Source organism: Helianthus annuus, chromosome 11 (assembly GCF_002127325.2).
Source record: "Helianthus annuus cultivar XRQ/B chromosome 11, HanXRQr2.0-SUNRISE, whole genome shotgun sequence".
NCBI lineage: Eukaryota > Viridiplantae > Streptophyta > Magnoliopsida > Asterales > Asteraceae > Helianthus > Helianthus annuus.
Window position 1 is genome coordinate 168,192,687 of NC_035443.2, and position 7,955 is coordinate 168,200,641.

Genomic DNA, 7,955 nt, shown 5'->3' on the forward strand with positions numbered 1-7,955 from the left:
ACTTGTGTTCGATTGATTCCGTTAACATGTTTAGTGATCACAACGACATCAAACATCAATATTACAAGTAGATCAACAAGTAATCAGTAACATAATCAAGACAACTTCAGTTTATCATCACTTCATTATGTTTCATCAATATTTCATTACAAGTTAGTTTATATGCAAGACTTTGTTCATGGTTCTTTAGTGTTCATGGATTTTCATCATCAAACCACTATTAACCACTCTAATAACATGAAAAATGAACGGATCTAAGTTCTTACCACTAGTTCAAGACTAGGGAAGTTCGAGTGAAGAAATGTGGTGGTTAATAGCGAATAGAGAAGGTCCTTCCACTTCCGAACGCACCGAGCTTCGTTGTAGGACCTCTTGCACCTTTGGGTGAGTGTAGATTGCTTGAAAGATGATGTGAGGGTGGTGGTATGGTGGTGGTTGTTGGCTGCCGAAACAAAGGAAAAGGAGAAGGGAGAGAAGTGGTGTTGAATGTGTGGATGGTGAAATGAGGCTTATGCTCACAAGACTACTCTTATAACCATTTCATGTGTTCATCCATTGTGTAAAGTGTCATAGATGGGGGGAACATGATCCAATATAATAATCAAATAAAATCTATGGTGGGGCCACCATGTTGGACGGTCATAGGTGGGGGGGGGTCTAGATGTAGGTTGTAACTAGTTAGTTTAATCATAGTTGAAATCTAAGTGTATTGGTTAGGGTATTAGTTACTAGATATTTATGTAGTGTGTGTTATGATATTCGGGGACCATAACTAATTCAGAAAAATAAAAACAATGTCTCTGGTAATATTTTAGTGTCCCGGGTAATGTCCGGTTATTCGGTTTGATACTGTTCCATTAAAGTGCTTAATTAATCCGTAAAGTGTCATACATATATATTTTTGTAACATTTTTAATTTTCAACACTCAGGAAAGCATAACGGACTATTTAATGACTTTTCTGTACACTATTAGTATGTTAACAAGTACATGTAAGTATAACACAGTAATCAGAGAGCAGTTAAGTAATTCCACACAGTCGTCAAGCACTTTAATTATCAATAATAAATTGTACGGAATACATGGAATTTTGAGGGTTGTCACAAAACATGCCAACACGAAGGCAGTTTCTTTATTCAATTCGGCTTACGATAATTAACGGTCACGGTGTAATGATTTTTTTAACTAATAATTTGTATCGTTACCAGACATCAAGTCGTTCTGGCGACTGCTCTATCTAATGCATAAACAAACGCCATTCGTTGATTGGACCCAACCATCTACTTTAAGCTCACTTCGCTTGGATCTTAGCGTGCTAACTGCGTGAGGCGTTCAGAAAGTTTAACTAGATTACATTGGGTTCATCAAGAAACTCAGAATATTATTTCTTCCTAGAGTTTTAAAACTTTGAAAAAATTTTGTTAGAAAAAATAATAAATTGATCAAGTTTATTAACAATCTAATATATTTCTGAATGAATTTTTATTAAAAAACGAGAATCAAACAAACAAACAACTAAAATAATTGAATTGAACATACCCATTTCACAAAAGTTTATAAACCAAATCAAATAAAATAATCCATGTTATTTTTAAAAATTGATTTAGCCGAACATGGTTGCTAGATCAATTAACCCTTTAAGAAATAGGGTTGGGTTCATTTCAAAACACTAAATAACTACAGAACTTTCAGAACTTCTAATAAACAATCATGAGTAAACTTTCGTTTTGCTCCCTGTGGTTTAGTCACTTTGACGGTTTTGTCCCAAACTTTTAAAAATAGCCATTTTACGTCCTGATCTATGAAGCCCTTCATGATTTTACTCTCCGCCCTAAACGTCATCCATTTTAAACGTTAAAGCTTATCACGTGCAAAACACCTGATGGGCAATTATGTCTTTTCCCAACCCATATTAATGAATTACCTTTTAAAACCCTAACGTTTAAAATGGATGACGTTTATGGTGGGGAGTAAAATCATGAAGGGCTTCATATATCAGGGAGTAAAATGGCCATTTTTAAAGGTTTGGGGCAAAACCGTTAAAGTGACCAAACTATAGGGAGCAAAATGGAAGTTTACTCAACAATCATTTTACATTTTTTTTTTTTTTGTATTTAGGATCTTTTTATCATCTATTATATGTATTTCTTTGACTACATACATGTTAAAAGTAGTTTACATATGTGTAATAGCCAAATTATATATATGTGTCATAACTAATTACATATATGTAGAAAAAAACCAGTTTACATAGGTGTAATTATAAAATTACATATAAAAAATGATAAAATTACCCTTAACATGTATGTAATCATAAAAATACACATAATAAATGATACAATTATCTTAAACATGAAAATATATAAATAAAAAGACTGTTTATTAGGAGTTCTGCGAGTTCTGTAAATATTTATGGTTCTGAAATGATTCTTACCCTTAAGAAATAAAACATAAAATAAAGAAAAAACTTTAGATACAAAAATTACTTGATTATTTTTTAATTCGAATTCAACAAAACGATTAGAAAATTTATAGCAGAGTGACAAGTAAACAGACAACAAGTTACGTCACAACCTCTTTATGAAATAGAAAACCCGATCTTACCTAAATAAAGCTATGGTTCTTCGACGTCGAGAAATTGTTATTCACGATCCACTACGCTCTATTTAGGAAACCGACAGCTTCGTGGGCCAAGAACCCAAATGTATCAGAAGCAAAGGGAATGAAGATATGTTGATTCTCCGCACAAGCTTTTTTATAATTAGCAACTTTCTGTGATTCTGCTTTCAACACAACCTTGTCCAGTCACGAACTGGTTGTCCCTGAGCCAAACAAGGGGGATACTTCAATAAGGTCCACACAATCGTGTTTCCCACTTGCCCATCCAAACACGAGAACATCCATTGGCCGAAGAGTGAACCTCCTTTCAAGCAGGTGTATTAGGAAATTCACATGAACCTCTTTTTTTGCGGAGATTCATGTCCACTTTAGCATATCACAAAGGACATTACTAACCAAATCATGTATGTATTTAACTCCCAACAACTCCTTTGCAATGAACTGCATGTTCCTCGTAATTGTTCAAAAAAAAGCTTATGGCAAACTAGACAAGGCTCATCAACCAGAAACAAATGAATTACTAAATGGTATTTAAGGAGGACCCGATACTTCCTCGCCAACATGTGTTGGCCTAGGCCTTTAATGGGATAGCAGTCAGAAAATCTTGTGTAGAAGGACCCCTTAGAGAGTCTAACACCGCTTTCTAACGAGGTGATAGGCCAAAGTTAATTTAAATCAAACTTTAAAAAAAATCCCAACACTTGATATTTGTAGCCGTTGAATACTTGAATGTGATCCCCCATTGCAGTTAGAGGTGTACAATAGAACCGGTTACAATAACCGTAAGCGGTTATTAACCTAACCAATTATTTTTATAACCAGTTACTTTTTTAACTAAAAACGGTTTGATGTTTAACCAGTTCATTATTTTTTTAACTCCTTTTGTGGGCCATTTGATTATTCCAGCCCATCTAGACTTTATTAATTGCGCCTCTCTAAAGTTCAGCCCATTTGAACAGCTTTCTGTTGTTACAAAACTACAATACAATTGCGTCTCTGTAATGTAATGTAGTGTTCATTTCATGGATTGTAATGGAATTGGAATGGGAATTCGTGCAGAAATTGAAATTTGATTTGTAAAAAAAAAAAGAAAAAAACAATAATAATTTTAGGTATGTTTATTTTGCAAAATGAAATGAAATTTGGTTGGAATTAGAATGTAGATTCCCTTCCTTATAATGTTGTTCAATTCCAATTCATTTTCTTGTTAAAACCAGTAAAATGAGGAGTGAAATCAACATTGCAATTCCCTCAAGATTTCATTTCATTCTGTGAAACAAACACTACCTAAGACTTAAACACATTTGCTTTCTTTTGTTACAAAACTACAATACATTTCTTGTTAAAACCATCATATGTTTTCCTTTAATTCCTTATTGTAACCCAAAATCATATAAGTAATATGATGGCAATTTTGTATATATTTTAATCTTGTTTTAGCTTCCTTCATAGTTCATCAATTTATTCAATCCTCATTATCGTCTCTTGCAATCAATCTATACCTACAAACAGTGGCGAAGCTTGAGATTTCCGACCGGGGGGTCGAAAACGTATATATTCAAAAATTTCTATAAAATGGGGGGTCGAAAACGTATATACCCAAAAATTTCTATACGAAAACTACATACTCTCCACTACTGAGCGAAAAGTTTGGGGGGTCGGCCGCCCCCTCCCACCCCACTATCCTTCGCCCATGCCTACAAAAACATATAAAACGAAAGAAAGTAGACTCCTAGCTTTGATCCATTGCTCTGTCGACGCGACTTGATGCCTTTTCAACGATTTGTATCGTTACCAGACATCAAGTCGTTCTGACGACCACTTTATCTAATGCATAACCAAATGCCGTTTGTTGATTAGAGCCAACCATCTACTTTAAGCTCACGTCATTTGGATCTTTGTGCGCCGACTGCGTGAGGCGTTTAGAATGTTTAACTAGATAACATATACCTACAAAAACATTTAAAACGAACTAAAGTAGACTCCATTCAACAAATTTTCTAAACAAATTTTTAATATATGTGCTTCAATGCTTATGCAATACTCATTAAGCCGGCTCTGTAACGAATTTCATTATATTTTTATATTTGTCAACAAAATGCAGTAAGCAACAAAAGCCAGACATCAAACGGGGAATGAATGTATGTTACCACTAAAGCACATAAACAATTACATGTTCATCAAGTTCAAATGCTGGTTGCACCCAAATTAAGTTCGTATCAACAAGTTTGTAAGAGAGGATGCATATAACAACAAATTATTGATGAACAATATTAGTGCTAAGGTTGATCAAATAACACAAATTATAGAGTTAAAGGAATGAATAGTAGTTAACATCACAAGTCAATAGGTGGTTTGCCCGAGTGGTTAAGGGGGAAGACTTAAGATCTTCTGCACACAAGTGCGCGTGGGTTCGAACCCCACAGCCACCATTTTTTACTATTTTAGTTAAGTGTTAAAATTAAATTATTTATCTTGTTTGTTTCGAAATAATTAATTATGACATTGGGCTTAGTAGTTTCTCAAGTCTTTTAATTTTAGGAACAATATAAAGTTTGATTTTTTTCCTTTTGAGTCATTCATATACAACCGGCGACCATGGTCGAGCGCGGTGTGTCTAAGAGAGATGGTGAAGGCCGGTGACCGTGGTCAGGCGCGGCTTCAAAAAGAAGTGAGATTCGTAGATCAAAGAAAGAGATCTGGTCAAACCGTGGTTTGATAGGCTGAGATCAGTAGCGGCGGACCGTGGACCGGTGAACGAAAGAAAGAAAAGAAACAAATAGACATCTAGTGACCGTGGTCGTGCAACTGTGTGTCGAACCGAACACCGATGACCGTAGTCAGGCGAGGACTTCGAAAAGAAGTGAGATCCGTAGACCCATAGAGAGCGAAGGGCGGTGATCATGGTCAAGAGGCAACAAAAGAGAGAATATAGATCCGTAGATCTAAGTGATCAAACCGTGGTCTAAGATTGATGGCCACGGTGATTTAGAACGTGAAATAAGAGAAAAAAAAAGAATGATAGGAAATGAACGGGGGCCGGACAGGGCGGCGGCAGTGGCGGCACGCCGCCCTGTCTAGGGTTTTTCTCAAGTGGTGACGGCTAGGGTTTTATTATTTTTGTGTGACGCGGCGGAAACGGTATAGAGCACGGGCTCTGATACCATATAAGAATATGAAAGACTTCATTGATATTATTGATATGTTTGATTACAATATATAGAGATCACAAGGAACTCTAGAGTCTAGAAACCTAATCAAGCCTGTGGGCTTACACTAATAAACCCGAGTCTAAGAATGCAGTCCAATACATATGAATTTTCTTATCTTTCCACAAAGCCTATGTCTTTATTTCTTGTTAGTAAGGAGAAGGTTTCATACATCGAATCTTATCTTTCCATCAAAGCCTATGTCTTTATTTCTAGTTAGTAAGGAGAAGGTTTCATACATCGAATCATTTATCCTATCAAACATGCTTAACCGTTTAAGTTTTTTTTTTTTTTTTTTTTTTTTCATCCACAACCACGACGCCACTTGATACACTTCCGTTTCTTTGTTGTCAAAAAACGAAAGATAGGTTTATGATTGTGATGTTCTTCTTTATTAACCTAAACTTGGACAAAAGGTATGTATGTGTATTGTTTAAGATAACAATAAGAATAGTTAGTAAGTCAATTTTTAATATTTATAGTCCCACTTAATGAGAAAATATCAATGTATTGATAATTATATCAACTTATGCATACAAACTTATTTGGCATTATTTTAACTCGATGATTAGACTAACTTATCGAACTCACAAGATTATATAGTAAAATAAGTTTGAAAACATTATGCATTTGACTTTATTTGGAACTGGTTATTAAAGTTGATGTTGAAAAAGTCAATGTGGGCTGTACAGGGAAATTGCGGATGTGTTTAAGTACCACCGGAGTTGGTGGCTCGATGCAAGAAGTAAAACTTCTAGTAACATAAAGTTACGAAGATCATGGGTTCAAGTCCCATAAATAGTAAAAAATGAAATTTGCCATTAAGAAAAACGGATGTGTGTCGGTTTCAATAAACCCACATTCTCTCATGACGTTTTGCATTTTAACAACAAAAAGAGAGGGTCATTTCATGTTGTTTCCACGTTCAGATTGGCGTCAAAGTCAATACACGAGTCATTTGTGTAAGGGGTTTTTTGAAAACTTGAGAATGGTTAAGTATTGAACTATTAAGAGTTATGAACCATTAAATGCTGAATTAGTAAAAACTCTCAACCACTAAAAGCTAGTATAATGTTTAACTATTTAGAGGCAAATGCCTGACCAATTCAGACTAGAGGTCTTAATCATTCAGACTCAGTATAATATTTAACTATTCAGAGGCAAATGTTTGAACCATTTAGACATTTGCTCACGAAACAAACAGTCTGAATCATTAAGGGGGTGTTTGTTTTTTCTTCTAACATCTTCAAGGAGCGCAAACGTTACCTTGAAGACTGTTTTTTTTTTTAAACAGATCTGAAAATGGCTTCTTTCATCTTTAAAAAACATATACCCTTAAAACATCTTCACAAAACTCATATACCCTTAAAATAGATCAGAACTCAACAAATCTCCAAACCTCCACTTTAACTTCTTCCTCCACCACAACTAGCACCACCATGGCCACCGCCGCCGCGAGCGGTGGTCGGCCCTTCCTCCCTCTTACCGTCCTTTCTCTCTTCTATCTCTTTCTCTCCCTCGACAGCTTCCTCTCTCTCGCTCGAAACAACCACCCGACGCCACCCCCACAGCGTCGCCATCTGTGGGGTTCTGCCACGATTGTCGTGCGCCGCCACCGTCGGTGGTGGCCGGCCGCTTTCTCTCTCCTGCTGCTCTCTCTCTCTTTCCCCGATCTTTCTCACTCTCTCGTCGATCTCTCTCTCTCTCTCTCTCTCTCTCTCTCTCTCTCTCTCTCTCTCTCTCTCTCTCTCTCTCTCTCTCTACAGGTCTTAGATGGGTGCGTGTATAAGGTAGTACAAGACGGGGGGGTGTGTTTGCCGGTGTAGTTGCTCATGAATGTATGATGATTTAGTTTGTGCAGACATTATCTTTTTAAAAAACAAACAGTCTTATGTTTTCAGCTTGTAGAGCTTCAGATCACATCTTCAGTTGCAGACATGAAAACAGATAAAATCAGCTTGCAGACAATTTATGTCTGCAAAAACAAACAGCCCCTAAGTGTTGAATCGGTAAGAAATCTCAACCATTAAAAGCCCCATTAAGAGGTAAACAAATAGCCCTAAGACCACATGGTGTGGAGGGGCTTGAAAGAGGGGCGTTATTTGACACGTGGACGCCACGTCAGCGC

At 36.2% G+C, this 7,955-nt stretch overlaps 1 non-coding gene across 1 annotated transcript; it reads left to right on the forward strand.

Moving 5' to 3' along the window:
• The first annotated feature begins 4,967 nt into the window (after window positions 1-4,967).
• On the forward strand, window positions 4,968-5,050 carry TRNAL-UAA. The gene has a single exon. It is a non-coding gene; the product is annotated as a tRNA-Leu (tRNA).
• Window positions 5,051-7,955: the final 2,905 nt, after the last annotated feature.